Consider the following 19,524-nt stretch of genomic DNA (forward strand, 5'->3'; position numbering starts at 1 on the left):
CCTCTATCATCACCTATAGATGCAGCCTTCTATACTGGAAATGACCTGAGCCCCCAGCAGAAGGCTCCTGGCAGACTGATATCTACCCAAAACGCTGGCTCCAACTGAACGTTTTACAATACCAATATAACATAAAAATAAAATATAATACCAAAAATATAAACACCAATGTTACGTACCATATCCTGGGTAACTTTCCTTACTAAAACAAACAAAATTATGATTCAGTTTAGCTATTTTAGAATATTTGGAAACTGACCTAACTGTTCCAAGTAAAGCTGTCCTGCTCAACAAACACTAACTTCCACAGACTGTCTGAGCTCTGTTGTTCTCATCCTTTGGCTCGGATGTTACATTGGTGGTAGCAGTGGGATCTCTCTGGTGGCGTCTCTCTGTTTGTCCCCCAGTTGAGCTTCACTCCTGGCACATGTGAAAACGCTTCTAACTGGGTGGGATGAATGTAACACTAATACAGCTGCATGACCATTTTCTGAGGGGCCTGGCCCTTCACTGAACGGATACTGCAGCTGACCGTGTTACTAGAGATCCCTGCTTCCAATTCCAGTCTCTATGTTTTGTCCTTTGGCTCTCAGGGGTGAGCATTAAAGGGATAGTTCACCCAAAAATGAGAATTTAGTCATTATCCACTGAATGATGACTGAATTCATTGGCCTCTGAGACATTTAAAACTATCATTTTAACCATGCTCGGATGTTGCAGCAGTTAGAGTTAGTGGTTACTCTGGTGATATGCTACCCCCTGTTTGCTTTGAGTTTTGAAGTTTGGCTGCAAATTATTATATTAACTTCTTGGTCACCAGAAAATCTTCCTGGGAGCAGTATGAGCTTTTGTGTGCACTTCTGGAAAAATGCCTGTCATTGAATTGGATTGAAACCATTTTGAATTGAATTCTATATGTATATGGAGAGGATAGATTTAGCATTGAGATAGTTGTGAGTGTCACTGAGTCATGCCTACTGTCAGCTGTGACCATTTGTGGATGGCTGCTTATACTGAGATATTTCTGAATGTGAAGCTGTGTGGAGCCTAACAAACAAAACCTTAAACATAACTGTGTGAGTTGTCAGTGTTGGTGGGAAAGTGAGTTTCACCATACAGCCATGTGTTAAACATTACAGCCAATCAGAGGGGATAATATGCACACACACACACACACACACACACACACACAGGAGGCAAATCACGGCACGTGGATTGCAGCACGGTCAAAGTGATGGATAGATGTCGGGACTACTTTCCTGCTTCCCGTTCCACACCAGGCATATGAAAACCACACACACACACACACACACACACACACACACACACACACACACACACACACACACACACACACATACATTCACCACGGTAAGTCGTTATTCCTGACATAAACATACAGCTAGACCCAATCATTAACCTACAACTCTTTGAGAGACATATATCACACACACACACACACACACACACACACACACACACACACACACACACACACACACACCATCTTGTTCAAGCTAATCATGAGCCAGTGTTCATTTATAATCAATCTCAGACACTTGACACTGGCCGTAAATAAACAGACCTGTGTGTGTGTGTGTGTGTGTGTGTGTGTGTGTGTGTGTGTGTGTGTGTGTGTGTGTGTGTGAGTGTAATATGACATAAGAAGAGATGCAGACCTCAGCCTTTAACAAGTGGTTGCAATTAGCAGTGTTTTGCACATAAATTACACACACAAACACACACACCTACAAGTGTACACATGGCAGAAGTCAATCAGTTTGTCCCACACACATACGCACACACTGTCAAGAGCCACCATCATCACTATCATCATCATCATCATTTGGACCTGCTCAGGTTACTGTTTGTGTTTCTGTGTGGTTAGTTTATAATATTCTTATGTATCAAAAGAAGTTATTAATTTGTACTCTGTAACTTTGTTAGGAAAAGTCTTATGTAAATAAAGCTATTATCTTCGTTGCACATTATCATCATCATCATCATCATCACCCTTTGATTTGATCAAGATTGCATTTTGCATGATGAATACAGATTAATTGTGTTGCTGTATATAGCAGAAACCCACAGTGTGTGGAGGTCTAAGTCACAGCATATAGCTGGAGAGGAAGATATCAGATATCCGACCCTGCAGAATAATGAAACAGACAAATTTCTTTAAATTAGCAGCAATTGTCGTTGGATGAATAGTTCAGCAAAAGCACTTGTTTGCTTTATCTCTGAGAGAGGATGAGAGATCTGTACCATCTGTATCATAACTGTCTGTGTTTGCGACCCAGGCATCGGAGCTGATTGTGGCTCTTCTAGATGATGCTTGGGATTCCAGAAGTACTGCAGCGTGTTTCAGAAGTGTCCAGTGTTAATTTAGTTAACAAAAATGATTTGATAAGTATTTATTATTTATTTATTTATTATTTACTAAACTGTGATGATGACACAAATGAACAAATATAGTGAAAATAAAAATTGCAACCAAATCTCTATTCATTCTGTCCTGATGAATAAAGTTGAGACTTAGAAATAGTTTTATTTATACATTATCTGTGTCTGATAACCTATAGTGATGCATCAGGAATGACTACAATCACTCTTATATGATAGGGGAGACCTGGGACAGTAGTAACAGTTTATATTTCATCATCAGTAACTCAGGTGTTTATGCTACATCTGTCAAATTTTGATACACAGTAGCAATATTTGTCTACTACAAATAAAACTCAATTGGACTAACACCACACAATCACAGATTATATGACTGAAGATCCACACTATCCAATTCATCAAGGATAAGAAATAAAAACGTGACTACAACTAAAACTAAATTAAAAATTCTTGTCAAAATGAACACTGGAGGCGTCCCAGAAGTGTTCACAGAAAATATGTGGCAAGTCTATTTTTGATGGACACCATGTCAAGCTGCACAGAGCAGATCAAGCTGGACAGGAAGTCAAATACAGGAACAGCATAGAGAATCCAGATGTTTTTCATAATAAAGACTCCTGGTTATAAAAATAGATGAATAAATAAACCATTTAAAGCTGCAGTAGGTAGAAAGCCTAAAAACAGTTGATTGTTGAGTCTCATCTCCTGGATGTGAGTTATGTTCTCCGTCCTGAGCTCCTACCAGCCGAGTAGCACGTGCTTCGTGCGTGCATGCAACAGTTTACCGAGGCAATCATGAGTGAGTACAGACCCACAGACATCAGCTGTGTGTAATAAAGCACAAACCTGAAAATACAAACAGTGACAGAGGAGAGAAACCATATTTCAAAACACAGAGATTCAGTTAGAAGCCACAGAAGTATTGAGAGCTGACCATAAAGAGACTTTAAAAAAATTTCTTTCTGCTCTCCTGAAAAGGAGGGTCATCATGGGGTCACCGCAGTCGGTGAGACGTGACGGGTTTGGTTCACTTTGGCCCCACTCCAGAGTAGCTTGTGTCTTCTTGGAGACATAGTAAAATAAATCCATGATAATTCCAACACCCAGTGTCCTCTGTAATTATTTATCCATTTTTCCATGTTGTTGTCATTGTCATCATGTCGTTAGCTGTCCATAGGCAATCCCAAGATGCCTTGGGTTGAGCTTGTCAGCCAATCAGAGGCTGTGTTCCTGACTTGTGTGTGGCAGCACTGATCCATGGATGTATTGATAGATCGATGCACTGATCTCAACATGAGATTGATCATTCAAAATAAAATTTCCAGTAGGCATCATTTGACCATGGTATTGCTCATAGCCCTAATTCTGACATCACGTGAATGCCAACTTAAAATCACTTCAGTTGTTAATTTACATTTTTTGAAGCAGCTGGATGCTTATAATATAATTTGAGGAAATTACTCTGTTTGTTAGCATGTACATTATCATTTACTTTGATAACATCTTGATTTTAGAACTGTTGATTTAATATTTCTATGGCAAAAAGTCTTCATATTTATTTAACTTGTAAACTATGTAAAACTTTGATCATAAAGCTGATTTATGAGGAAGCAGATTATTTCAGATGAAGTTCAGAGAGAAACATCTTGTGATATTGTTTCTTTGTTACAGTGTCTAGTCTGTGCTGCTCAGCAACAACACGAACACACACACATACACACACACCAGAATCAACTGTGAGGTGGCGCTGCTCCCACACACTCCACCCAGCTGCCATCACATGTCAGTCAAAGTCTGCCATGACCAATCAGAGAGGCCTGTCACTCCCCCTTTGTCCTGGACACCCTTTGGCCATTTTAGACAAGCAGAACTGACGGCCATTCAGACGACTGTGCGTGTCAGAGTGTGTATGTGTAAGCCTGTGACAGTCAGTGGGAAGCATTTGAAAGCCTGTGCATTTGTGTGTGCAAAAATGAAAATGCGTGTGAATGCCACTGTGTCGATCACTGCTGCGTGGTTGTGTGTGTGTGTGTGAGAAAGATTTGTCACCATTTGATCAAAGCTGACCAAGGCGCCACAGTTGTCTCGACAACACATAGCAACATCATGGTAACAACATTGCAATGATGAATTTTACCAATTTTCCATAAACCACTCCCCCTCCCTTAACTAACACACACACACACACACACACACACACACACACACACACACACACACACACACACACACACACACACACACACACAAGCTGGCCATTACACTGCTGAACAGTTATGTAAATGCCTCCATGATGCAAGGAAAGTTAACAGTGCCCTTTGCCACTGCACTAAAATCACTTTTTTCCCCCTACTGTTAAATAATGACATCATCAGGGTTATTATGTCAGGGTTTCGAAGACACATATAGAGTCACAGAGGTCATTACAGTATACAGGTATAGTTACCTGACCTTTAAATTATTTTTCTATTTTATTCCTTCATCTGCTGCTTCATACAAATTAAAATGAATAATTCAGTTTACCTCCCAGCCTCCTTAGTGAAGCAATGCAGTTTAGCTCCCAGCCATTACACTTCTTAAGCTGCCTCACAAATTAAAGACCACAATTCAGTTTAGCATCAGTTTTTCAACAGACCTTAACATTTTCAACTTTTCTCTATTCCATTCAAACCTTATAGTGTTGCACATCTTTGATGTGCTGGGTTTCATTCAACTTTTAAGTCTTATTCATACTAATTAGACCCTTTTCCATCTTTCCAACTTTTCATGCTCCTGTAGCTGTTTCTCCATACAAAATAAAGCCAGCAATTTAGTTTAGCATCCGTTTTTCAACAAACCTTTCATACATTATTTTTATTTAACTTTTAAACCAAGCAGGGCAGTTAAGCTCATTCAATCCTTTCCCACTTCTCCAACTATTCATACTCTTTTCAGCTGTTATCTATTCCATTCAAACCATGTAATGTTCCACATCTTTGATACACTGAGTTTTATTCAACTTTTTATGTCCTATTCATACTAATTAGACCTTTACCAACTTTTTATACTCCTTCAGCTACTTCTCCATACAAATTAAAGCAATTCAGTTAATCATCAGTATTTCAACAAAACCTGAACTATTTCAGATCATTCATACAGTATCGACATTATTCAACTTCTTTTTTAATAATTTTGAAAGGGGGATAACATGCTGCAAAGGGCCACAGGCAGGAGTTGAACCAATTGCCGCTGCAGAGGACTCACAGCCTCAGCGCCTGGTGTACATGCTTTACCAAATGAGCTACCTGGCCCCAACATTATTCAGCTTCTAAAGCCAGCAATGCAGTTTAGCTCCTTCAACCCTTTCCCACTTTTCTAACTATTCATACTCTTTTCAACTTTTATCTGTTCCATTAAAACTTTATTATGTTCCACATTTCTGATACACTGAGTTTTATTCAACTTGAAGTCTAATTCATTCTAGTTAGACCCTTTCCCATCTTTCCAACTTTTCATATTCCTGCAGCTGCTTCTCCATACAAATTAAAGCCAGGTTTTCTGTTAAACATCAGCCTTTCAACAGCAGCCATTCACACTGCAATTTCTGATGAAGTTGCCTTCTCTAGTAAATCATCAGACTGCACAGCACACATTCCTCAATATATAATGCCACAGTATGACGCATAGTACTTACTTTCAATTCATACTACTAATTTATAAGTGATTAATTAATTATTGATCATTTAAATTGAATTTTTAGCAAATCCAAAGGACACATATTAAGGTCTGGCTCATTTCCAGTTCTCTTTCTATTGATAAGTGAGTATTGTGCCTTAAAATAACCTGAGAGGATATGGAAAAACAAATGCCAGTTCACTAGTCATGGGTTGTCACTGCTAAAGTTGTATCATGTTCTCTGGGGCAGGAAAATAAGAGTGATGATGTCGTCAAGGATATGCATTGCCTTATGAGATGTTTTTGGATCTTGACCCATATTAAGGACTAAAAGACATGTGGCCCTCTGCTGCTCCCATTTGACCATCTGTTATGAGCCACCCCTCTTTATGTAAATGATTCTGTAAATCACTGAACCCAGTGCAGTTTGGTTCCATCTCCGAACATTAACAGTTATTTGCTGTGTATGTTACTGTGTGTTTGTGTGTACAGAGCCAGTAACAGAGACTATTTAGTGCTGCTGTCCTGAGCTGTAAACTGGCTTTTTGCATCACCTAGTGGTTAAAAGGAGCAAGTACACAAATGAAAAAAACAGTTTTTACACTTCTATTAATACTACCAAACTACACTACTCACAGTCGCTACAGTATTACAGTAATAATCCACCTATTAAAAAAACATGAATATTGTAGCTCTTCAGTGCTAAAAAAGCAGCTGTATTACCACTGAGTCTGTACACCATCTACATACAATAAAAACATGATTTTACTGGCAATGAAGTGGTCACAGAAATCTATTTATCTATTTTAACTAACGGAGCTGCAAACAAAAACTATAAATGTCAATTGTGTTATTTTGGTTATGAAGAATAAATTATTATAACAACACAGCAAAGAATCTCAGAAACCAGCTCCTGACCTGAAAAATAAAACGTGTTTTGGATGGTCCAGAAGTACAGGATATATTAATATCCTCCATTACAATTAAAGATAAGATTAGTGAATTGTGTAATATTAAAGTCCATTCATCTTTCCCAACCCTATTAAAGATCTGGGGATGTTTTTAGATGAAAATACCAGGTTAAACATTTGTGAAAGAATACATTTCCTTTTACAAGTAACAACATATAGGAAATAAATTGTAAGTTAAAAACTTAAATTCTGTCCCACTCCCATAAAAATTGATAAAATTTCCAAAGATAATAATAATAATAATAATAATAATAATAATAATAATAATAATAATAATACGCGAAACTGAAGAAGGAACATTCATGCATATGTTTTGGCAAAGTCATCTGGTGAAAAGTTTCAGTCATTAAAATTTAAATTCATGTTCATATTTATTTAAAATGATATGTACTATTTCCAGTTCCATGTAGAATATTAATCAACATAGAACACTTAGCAAAGAAATTTATACTTTTATTTTGGAAAAACAAATCCTTTCCTATTTTTGAGGTGTTCCTGAATCAATTGTCACAATTACTATGATTAGAGAGGTAAACCTTAGAAAATAACCGATAAGGGACAAATTTTTCGAGAACTCTGGTCCCCACTTTCTGACTTTTTAAGAGGAGATAAACAATGGACATTTTCTGGACTTTTTTGGACTGGGACGTCTATGGCTTAGAGCCTTCATATATACATTATAAATTCTGGTATGTTTACATATTGGTACTGGTTTACGGTATACACTTGTTGAAATAAAAAGACGTGTATAAAAGGTTTTTTGTTTATATCAGTGCTAAACATTCATTATACAGAGGGCGAAAGGTGGAGCCAGGGATTTTGTTTTTTACAGGACATTAGATACTGAGAGAGTGAAACAGTCATAGAGTTAATCTGAAGCACTACCCTGCTTTTCAGGCGTAATCACCCCCACCTCACCTCCCCTCTCCTTTTTTCACTGACTTGTCTCTACATGTTTACCTTCACACTGGGATAAATGGTTTTTCTGTTGCTAATTGCGGCTGCGTGTTTTTCTGTTGGCTGGTTTTGTGTTTCTCCAATCAGAGCTCTGAGATCCTGTATGGAACCCGTTTGTTTTTTCAAGCACAGGGGCATCATTTATAATGTGTGTGAGTGTGAGTGTGTGTGTGTGAGACCCATTTTTGCTGTCTCATGGGCTTAAAATGTCCCACCAAGTGCAGCACATCCTAAAGAATTACGAATATTTTCCAGACTGCATACATAAGGTTAGAATTATACATTTAGACTTGAAGAGACAGTTCAACCCAAATCAGTGTTATTTATCCATCCAGATAGTTTTGGTGAGAGCTGCAGATTTGCAGGAGTTGCAACAAAGTAGTTCCTACATGAAATTAGAAAAAGATACAGAAAAGACACTGATTTTAAATCTTTCAAATATGTTTTTCTCTGTTTTTTGTGCCAACTAGTTCAGTTATATTGAAGAGAAGGCAGACATCTCTACCAAAACTCTGCAGCTCACCCCAAAACTATCTAGATGGATAAACAACACTACAGGCCAGTAATGTGGGGTATAATATGTATTTTGGAGGTGAACTGTCCCTTTAAAGGAGAAGTGTGTGATTTCCAGTGGCATCTAGCATTCAAACCTTAGATTGCAACTAAAAGGGTTTAACCTGACACCACCCCTCTCTCATCAAGAGTACGGTGGCCGTCAGCGGACAAAATGGCGAGCGAAAGCTATCTCACAACAAACTACAATTATGTGTGTAGGATGAATTACTTGTCCAGCAGAAAACAGGCAACCTTGGCGTCACTGTGAAAAGGTTTGTCCTCCATCAGCGATTTCCATCGTGTAAACGCTATGCCAATGTTGATTCGTGTTTTTGCCGTTTCCTGTCATGCTTGCGTTTACTTTCTTTGCGTCTCCGCTTCTTGGATGACGGGGATTCACTGTCCGCTGCTTTTTGTTCTGGTACAGTGTATGTATGATCCTCCATTTGTCAAAACTGTGCCAGTCAAGGTTCACAACGCTAAATGGTCTGCCAGCAATCACCCGCGTCTATCCTCCCCGTCTACTTCCGTGTTTACGCTGCGGAGTCTACGTAAGGTCGCCATGGGCTTCCCAAGACTCACTGTTAGTGCAGTTTGTCTGCGCTGCCGTAGACGGCGCAGGATGATGATCTCCGTAAGTCGACCCGACAGTATGTAACTATAAATGGCTATTTCTAAAGTAACGGGAACATATAGATTATGAGTTTACGTTGATTGATAATAATAAATAACATACTTATATATAATATATCTCATTTATGTACATAAATTCCTGTAATTATTACACACCGGTCCTTTAAGGTATATGTACAAGTTTAAGGTAAAGTTTAAACTCTTGAGGCCTGATTTTTTCCTAAAATTTCTCATAAGTACTTGAAAGTACAAGGGAAAAAAATACACACAGTTTTCAGGGTTCGGCCTATGGCCACCAAATATTCCATGTAGGTGGCCTCCTGTGGCCACCAACTTTTACTTTTTTTTTTTAACCCTATACTGTGAGCCTTTACCAAGCAATGTTGCAGTAAATGTTGCTGGCTAGCTGCCGATCTTGACATGATCTTTGGCCAGATGGTGGCACAACAGGCCCCTTGGTTTGCTTCAGCCAAGACCTGGCTCATATTTATTTAGTTATTATTTATTTGAAAAGGAGGCGCGCAGCCCAGCAATGTAAAGGCCATGTGTTGTATTTCTCCTTTCTCTGCTCAGTGAAGAATGATGGGAGTTCAGTGATGAGGCCCAACTTTGGGCCGCTTGTGGGTCTTTAACTCTCTGTGGTGCTGACCAGACCTCGGCATTGCTGTAAGAGTTAACAAACCAGGTAGAAAACTTTTCAGACACACCAACAGAGATGATCTGATGTCGAAAGTGAGTGTGAAACCAGTCCATCTGTGGACGTTTTTGTCAAAGTATTACATGGTAGGATCTGAAGATCTCTGAGAGGTTTCTTGACATGGACAGGTTTTTATAGGTTATCAGAGGTTATCCAAAGGTTTTTCAGTCCATTAAATCTTTTTTGGTCACTAGAGTTTTGTTGCATTCTGGACTTCCAAAAGCTCCTCAGAGGTCTTTATGTGTTATCTAAAGTTTTCTTGAGTTTCCCAAGATTTACAGATGTTTTATGAATGTAGATGTAGTTTCTAAATATTTCTGGTGTTATGGACAGAAAGTTTCTAAAGGTTTCTCGGTTCATCGAACCTCTTTGGATGTCACTGGGCTTCAATGTTTTATTGGATTCTGGGCATCCAAAAGCTCTCCAAAGGTCTTTAGTGTTTCCCGAGATTTACAGATGTTTTAAAAGTAGCTTCAGGAGGACTCTGAATGTTTTTAAATGTGTTGGGAGTTGTATTCCTGACAGAAGTTTCTGAGGATTTCTCGGTTTGTTTTAACTTTTTGGATTCTGGGCTTTCAAAAAGATGTCCACATTTACAGATGTTTCTAGAGATCTGTGAATTTCTGGGAAAGTTTTCTCCCAGCCATTAGTGAAGCAATGCAGTTTAGTTCCCAGCAATTATACTCGACAATTAAAGCCAGTGATTCAGTTTAGCATCAGTTTTTCAACAAACCTTAAAATTTTTCCAGATCTTTCATACATTATTGATATTATTCATCTTATAACATCAGCAATGCAGTTTAGCTCATTCATCCCTTTCCTACTTTTCCAACTATTCATACTTTATATTCAGCTATTATCTATTCCATTCACACCTTATAATGTTCCACATCTTTAATACATTGACTTTTATTTAAATTTTAAGAAATTATAGATTTTTTTTGGTTTGTTGAACCTTTTTGAAGTCTGGGCTTTCCATAAGATGTCCAGATTTACAGAAGTATCTCGAAGTCTCTGAATGTCTTTGATAGTTTCTGAAGGTTCAATTAAAAGACAAGTTAGACATTTTGGCAGATACATTTATTCACTTTCTTAGATAATTAAATTGATGCCACTGTTGTAAATATTACTGACCAGGAAAGCAAAACCTAGCCAAAATTTGATGTTTTACAGGAGTTTATCTGCCCAGGATGAGTTGTCAGGCAACTAGTGGAGAAAGAAAATTTACTTGTCCAGGCCAAGAAATAGTCTGGCATATAACCCCCATAAAACAGCACATTAAGGTTTTCAAACTTATAACATGTTAATTATTGATCTTTGGTACTGGTTGGTAGATTTAGATGCTTTTGGATAGAAACAGGCTAACTGTTTCCCACTGTTTCCAGTCTTTATGCTAAGCTAAGCTAACTGTCTACTGGCTCCAGCTAAATATTTACCATACAGACATGAAATAGCAAAGTGGTATATTTCCCTAAATGTCCAACTATTCCTTTTCAGAGGTTTTCAGTACGTACTTCTGGGGTTCTCTGGGGCTTTTCAGATTTTCCTGGGGTCTCTCCGTCTGTCTGGAGGCCGTGGCTGCCGGCTGTTGTTGGCAGTGACTCTTGTGCTGTCACTTGACTCCTTATGGTGTTGGAGGCTTGGCGTTTTGAAGGTGCTAATTAATTTTTACAGCCAGGCTTCCAGCTGGAGCCTGCTGTAGAAAAATAACATAATTACATTTCCATATCACATTAAAGGTGACGGTTTGCAGGCAGAACATTTGGCCATGCAGAGACAGGCCTAATGGAAAACTGAAACGTCACTGAGACACTGTAATGTTATACCATTACTTTAGGAATAAAGCTTATGTCATGCTGCAAGACATTTATATCACAGCAACAGAGACAAAACAATCACTCACAAGAGTTCTTAAAGCTTTTAATCAGCTCTGACACTCCACTTGCATTGTAAAATAATGTAGTCTAATGTTTCCTTGACTCACTGGCCCTTTAGCCAGCACATTTAGTCATACAGTTGGAGGCCAAATGGAAAACTGAAAAGTTTCCTCAATGTAGGGACAAGCTATAGCTTGAAATGCCTCAACCAATGGCTTTGTCTAACCTCCAATGAGCTAAGACAAAAGTAGCCTGCAATTAAAAGCTAAAGTAACCATGAACTAGAATAAAATGTCAAATAAACTAAGCTAACAGTAGCTAAAAATGAAACTAACGAGGTAGTGGATTAACCTTTCATATGTTAAAATAGTGATCATGAATGGCAACTAGTCTTTTGACTTGACGGCTGGTGAGATGAGGTTTTCTCCTGCTCTTACTTGGATTCCATGTCAACAGAGTTAACTAGCCAAGTTGCTAGCTTGTGCTGATCTCATTACTGGTTGTGTAATACATGGTTAGTTTCTCAGCTTTTGATCTTAATTTTGTTTTAATTTTGTTTTTTGTTTTCTAAGTTTCTAGGTTAAGTTTAGCTAAGTTTATCTGTAATGTTCTTCAGTCCATTAAATCTTTTTTGGTCGCTGGAGTTTTGTTGGATTCTGGACTTCCAAAAGCTCTTCAGTGGTCTTCAGATGTTATCTAATGATTTTTTATGAATATAGATGTAGTTTGTAGATGTCTCTGAATATTATATATTTATGACTAATGCTCTGGACAGAAGTTTCTAAAGGTTTCTTGTTTGGCCAAAACTTTTTGGAGGTCACTGGAATTTAAGGTTTTGTTGGATTCTGACCGTCCGAAGTCTTTAGAGTTTCCCAAGATTTACAAATGTTTTATAAGCAGTATTTGGAGGTCTCTGAATGTTTTTAAATGTTTCTGGATTTGTGCTCTTGTCAGACGTTTCTGAGGGTTTCTTGATTTATCAAACCTTTTTGCATTCTGGGCCCTGAATAAGATGCCCATATTTACAGAGGTTTCTAGAGGTTTGTACGATGTATGTATGTATGTACAGTATATAGTGTCTTACAGAGAATTTGATACATACATGAATATTATAATTAACCACCTCTGGTGTGGACACAAACAGATAACTTGGAGCCTGGCAAGATGGATTCTCAAATGATCTCACAAATCCATCTGCCTCACAAGGTAAAGTCCGCTGTCCATCTCTGTAAAAATAGTCTCAAAGTGAAGTATTTTTCTTACTGGAAATTATTCACCGGAATCTCACATGTTAATGTAGTGATGACTTCTTTCAAAAAGCATGGTGATAAATTCCATCAAAGTCTTCACTACAGATGTTATTTGAGTCTGGACAGACATGGATGTAAACTGTAATTTGACTGGTGTGGCAGTAATTCTATTTTTCTTATATATTTTCCACCATTTTTCACCTAAAACAAAACAAACAGCAACCAGCCAACAAACAGTCCTGTAATTCAATCACTTTATTTATGCTTCAACAAAATAATGACTGACTTTTGTTTAAAAGCTGTAGATGACTGTTAATACTCTCTCTCTCTCTCTCTCTCTCTCTCTCTCTCTCTCTCTCACTCTCTCTCTCTCTCTCTCCCTCTCTCCAATGCAACTGCTGGGTCTCTTTATCACTTTCATCCCTCCCACTTTCTCTCTCTCTTTTACACACACTCTTCGTCTCTCAGCCTCTCTCTCCCCCTCCCTAAGCCAACCTACATTCAAGTGACATCACTGCTTAATTACCCAATCACCAGTGGGCCAATCCATCACTGTCAAAGTCCCAGCCAATCTGCCATTGTATGATAATTCTCAGCAGCCAATGGCAGCATGTATAGCGCTGCTGGTGGCGTATATAAACCAGGGCAGCAGAGCAGCAGACATCTGTACACATCAGGACAGAGAGGGAGCTTACTGACAGCTTCTCATCAAGCTGAAATAAAAGGAAAGCACCATCACTGTCCTGTTGGAAAAGAACCAACTCACAGAGAAACAGAGATGTCAGAGTCCCAGGCAGTGTCTGGGAAATGCAGATGAACAAGAAGCAGAGGCACAGAAAGAGAGAAAGGAAAAGCACACTTTTTTTTAAATAAAATCATTTCCGTCCCTCTGATGTGGTGCTGAGTCCCCAGTGAGAGAAATCAATCCTCTATGATGCATAGTATAGTCTACTGGAAATTTCTTGAACCCAGCAATACTCTGACATTTTATGATTGAATTGTCTTCTATAGTGCTAGTATGCAATTCACATAATCAGCATAAGTGGCTCATTATCAGGTAAAATAAAGAAGAAAACACAAAATCATCACAGACTTCCCAGAGTATATTCATTTTAATGTTACCCAACTGCATAGTGTATATAAAATACAGTATGAGAAAAGATTTTTAATCCTATTGCACTCATTAGCCAATTAATCATTAATAACAACACCATGTTGATGAAAAACAGCCTTATTTGAGATGATTTTTTAACTAGTATGTTATTGAATTACTATTATGATACTGTGATAACAGTAACCATAAAAGTTAAATTATGCTTGCAGCTGCAATCATACAAGATTGTTGTTGGTTAACCAGCTACAAGCAAATAGTAAGAAACACAAGCTTTTTCTAATGAAAAATGTGTCAGGCAGCTAACATTAGCTAGGCTGCAATTATATTAACTATCATACAGCTCCATGCCTTTATTCTAGGGGTGCACATCATTGCTCATAAAATCACTTTTGCAACATGTTGTTATGAATCATTCAAGGCTTTTGGATTTGTGGACATCACAAGCCTGGATTCAGACTCTTAACATTACCTTTTTAAGTTAACAAGAAGCAGAATTACAGCCAAGTCCAATTTTGGGTAATTAATTAGTTCATTATGCTAATCACTCAAATCGTGGAATCAACATGCAACCAAGTTTTATCTCATCTGCTATTTAAAACAGAAAGTTTCATGAGAAACAACATTACCGGGTTTCATATAGACCATACATGAGTTTCAAGTAGTCTATTATTATTTCATTGCAAACTTTAGGGTGTGTTACCTTAAAACAACACTGTATCATAATACTGAGGAATGAAAAAAGAGTTTTTGTTAAAATTGGAATAAAATGTATTGCACTAGTAACTGAAAAATTCAATTGCCTCAACAGTTTAACATTTAGGAAATTTTAACTTGAAAAGCATTAAAAATGAACTGTTTTCATGACATTACCTACAGGTTACATTATAACATTGTGTTTCTACATATTTCAGCAAACATTACATCAACAATGTGTCAGACTAAACTAACAGAACCCATCACATTTCAGTTTTGGATCATTTGTGTTGCATTTAAATTCTTGTTTTCAGTCTCCTGGTGTGTCTTTCCTGTCAGACAGGATGTTGCAACCATTTGTTGTGTTGCCGCCATCTTTGGCTCACTGCTGATGAGTAAAAATAAAATAATTATATAATCCTGGCTGAACAGTATATAAACCTAAATATACAACACTAAGAATGTCATGATGGGAATCCATAATGTTACCATGTTACATAATGTGAATCAGATCTTTTTTCCAGATTGAAAAATGACAGACAGACAGACATTTTCAGATTATTTCTATGCTGAGAGATGACGGAGCTGTGCCATGTGAGGAAGGCTGCACAAAAGCGATTCAACATGACCTCCAGAGAGTCATGTGACAAATTAAAACACTGCTATTAGTTTCCTCTGAGTCCTGCCTCTTTTTAAATTATTGCACCATAATTGAGGATGTATTGTGTGAGTGTGAAGAGCCAAGAATGGGTATGATCCCTGGAGGCAACACTGTCTGTATCATACAGGGATAATCATGCAACACCTCCAAAACATGCACACTCACATTCACACACGTGCGCACTCCTCAGCTTCGAATGCCAACTCAAACAGGGTGAGTAATTTTAAACATGACACGCCAGCCAACCTATAAAAAGCAGAACTCTCCATGTGTATACATACACCTGCTGTGATGAAAGCCAGACCATCTGAGAGAGATGATGGTGATGGTGCTGCTGCTGCTGATGATGATGATGAGCTATTTCTTTCTATTGAGTCAGCACCAAGTCAAAAGCCAATCATCACACTGCAGTTGTCCCAGAACTCCACAGTTTCTTTCTGAGTGTATATTTTCCACTGTACTGTATTTTTGCAGGACTGTGTCTCTCCTCTCAGTAGTTATAAAACCTGCTCTGTAGAGCAGGAGAGAGACGATGAGACAATCAGTGAGACCACATGGAGAAACATTCATACGGCTCATTTTTTTAAGTCTTCATGTTTTATTGGTCTACAAAACAAAATCAAAAGTAGTTTAAAGGACCAATGTGTGGGATTTAGTGGCATCTAACAATATAAATATGGCTCTAGCTGTTAAAAAATATGGCTGTATTTATAGTATAAATACATCTCTATTGATAGTATAAATACAGGAAGACTGACTAGCAGCAGAAAAGATTGCATCAGTGGTGGACAGGCTAGTTACCCTTTCCACATGCCCATTAAGTGTTTTTCTCACTACATGGATGCCCTAAAAACTACAAGCACAACGCGAAGAAGACAGCCCAGCAGTCCACCAAGAGGCAGGATGGAAAATAGACTAACCAAGATGGCTAACCCAGAACAGACTGGAAAGGCAGTGACTACTGACCTAAATATCCTTAGGAAATGCAGCTGTGGATGGTCCAAAGTGACAACACATCGGGGCCTGCGAATTCACCAAGGGAAGGCAGAGTGCAAAGGGAGAATCCAAGCGCAAATTTGCAATGCTTCTGCAGATGAGACAAGGAGGACTCATAGCCCAGTTAAGCACCACAGTGCAGTTGAGTCCATAATCACAGATGGTGAGAGAGAGGAGCTGCAGCCATTCCCACTGGAAGTGCCACAAGAACAGCAAGAATGTGCCCCACTGCAAGGAGCGTGCCCTGAGCCTGTAAGCAGCCAGCCCATAAGAAAACCACCAAAGGAGAGGCCAATCTGCCAGGCCAAAGTCAAGTGGCCCAAAACAAGTGACAAAGCACAACCTCTAAACTCAACTGCTTTGGGAACATCAATTACAATAAAGGCAAGCCGAGGTTTGGAGAAATGCCCAAAAAGATCACCTCTAAGCTGAAAGGAAGGAGAGGGAGTGAAATCCTTAGGTTGTTGAAGGAAAGATGACTTCTCCAGAAAGCACAAAAGGAAGAGAACAAGGGTCTCAAAGCTCTTTGGGATCAGCTGAGATCCAGACTTGTCATCCTCAGGAGAGCTAGGTGGATTCAGAAAGGCAGGAGCAGGATGGAGAAAGCATGCACTAGCTTCTTCCACAACCGCCTCAAATACGCCTGAGATCTACCTTCTGGCTAATAACTAAATCAACAGCAGCTGTCAGAAGGCAGGGGTCCCAGGGTTTCTTGGCTGTGTCGAACACTTGGCCATGACCTGGGAACAAATCCAGACAGCCAAACGAAAGAAGGTAGGTCTCCACATCATTTGGTTGGACCTGGCAAACGCTTATAGATCTGTCCCACACCAGCTCACCACCATTGCACTGCATTGCTTTTTCCACCGGACTACCTGTATTATAAACCTGGTCTCTGCATACTTCAGTAACAACTATGTTTTCTAAAAACCCAAGAAATCACAACTGATTGGCAGCAGCTCAAAAAAGGCATAGTGATGGGTTGTTGGATCTCACCCATCCTCTTTGCAGCAGCCTTCGAAATCATCCTCATTGGTGCAAGGCAGCTGGTCCAAGGAGTGAGATTCGGATTGGGACAGTGTCTTCCAGCCCTCAGAAGCTACATGGATGATGTCACAACACTCCTATGAAGTGCTGCTTACACAACCCGACTGTTGAAGAGACTGGAAGAACTCCTCAGCTGGGTGAGGATGAAGTTGTGCACGATCTCTACAACAACAATACAGAGGATGTGTTTGAAAGCCAACAACTATTTCTGTAAATGGCTAGGTCTACCTTGCTGCCTCTTCAATGCTGTCCTGTTCAGAAAGAACACTCTACAGCTACCACTGAAGTCACTCAACCTTCGCTACAAGCTGGAAAAGGTGAGGCTCTTGTTTGAGCTGAGAGACTCAGCCAACCCAGTTGTAAAACAAGCCAAGGCATCAGTCTGAATTGGGTGCAAATGGAAGGCTGAACAAGCAGTTGACCAGGCTATCAGTCATCTAAAGTACCAAGAGATAGTTGGGTGGTTTCAGCAGGGCAACGCAGGGCTGGGATGGGGACCAGCCCCCAAGATGTGGTCCAAAGCCACAAAGGAAGAAAATAACTTTGGGTCTCAGAAGTCATCAGAATGGAGGATGAAAAACTCAAGAACAGAGCTGTCAGCCACTGGGAGCAAGGAAGATGGATAAACTGGGAGGCAATCGCCAACAGGGCCATTACCTGGCCTGACATGTGGAAGATGTCATAGGCAAGACTGAGCGTCCTCCTGATGTCCACATATGACACCCTCCCAAGCCCCCAGAATGTAAATCTCTGGTTTTGAGACAACCTGCTGTCTCTGTAATGCCCCAAATCTCAACTTGAAGCATGTCCTAACTGGCTGCAAATCAGCTTTGACCCACAATTAGTACAGATGGCACCACGACCATATAAAACTGGCAGAGATGTTGGAAGAGCACAGGCTCAAAGGCAACAGAACCAGCCCGTCATCCTCTGAACCACAGATTCGCCTCATCAGGCAGGGAGCTGAAGCAGAAAACATCAACCAGAAGGATGGTCTGTATTGACACCTGGATACGAGTGGCAGATGAAGGTTGTCCTGAACCAACATCTTAAGTTCCCACCTGAAATAACTATCACTTCCCTACAGCCAGACATCGTCCTGTGGTCCATCTCTGCCAAGACAGTAATCAAGGTAGAACTCACAGCACTGTGAGAGGAAAGGATGGCAGCAGCTTTTAAGAGGAAGAAGGAGAAGTACAGCGAGCTTAGTGCAGCATGCACCGAAGCAGGGTGGAAGGTACGCACCTACCCTGTGGAAGACGGATGCAGAGAAAAAATCCATCCAGCAGCTAATGAAAACCCTGGCAGTCATTGGCCCAAGCAAAGGAGGGCACTCAGAGAACTGGCTGAGGAAGCAAAGAAAGGGAGCTTGGCTGCGGCTCAGAAGAAGAGACCCCAAGTGGGGGAAAGCAGGATCCTAGGGCCAGTCGCAGGGAGTGGTAGGGAGATGTCCCTACTGCTGCCCCACCACCCAGAGATGTACTGCAATCAAAGGAGCAAAACATCAGTGAAGGTTGCCTCCCAGCTGAGGTGTGACTGGCACTGTACTTCCATCCCAGCTATATCTGTAGTATAAATACATCTATATTGGTAGTATAAATATGGATATATTGGTAATATAAATATAGCTGCACCTATAATATAAATACATCTATAATGGTAGTATAAATGCAGCTGTATCTGTAGTATAAATATGCTTATATTGTTACTATAAATACAGCTTTATCTGTAGTATAAATACATCTATGTTGCTAGTATAAATATAGCTTTATGGTAGTGTAAATACAGCTGTATCTGTACCATAAATACATCTATACTGGTAGTATAAATACATCTTAATTGGTGGTAAAAAAAAAAAAATACACCTATATTGCTAATATAAATACAGTCAAATCTGTCGCATAAATATTGCTGTACCACCTACAGTTTGTATCTATACTATAAATAGAGATCTGTAGTATAAATGACATAAAGTCAAAGGAACTGTTGAAGAAAAATGGATCCCAGTCTTTTTCA

Source organism: Lutjanus erythropterus, chromosome 19, assembly GCF_056507025.1.
Source record: "Lutjanus erythropterus isolate fLutEry1 chromosome 19, fLutEry1.hap2, whole genome shotgun sequence".
Classification (NCBI taxonomy): domain Eukaryota; kingdom Metazoa; phylum Chordata; class Actinopteri; order Lutjaniformes; family Lutjanidae; genus Lutjanus; species Lutjanus erythropterus.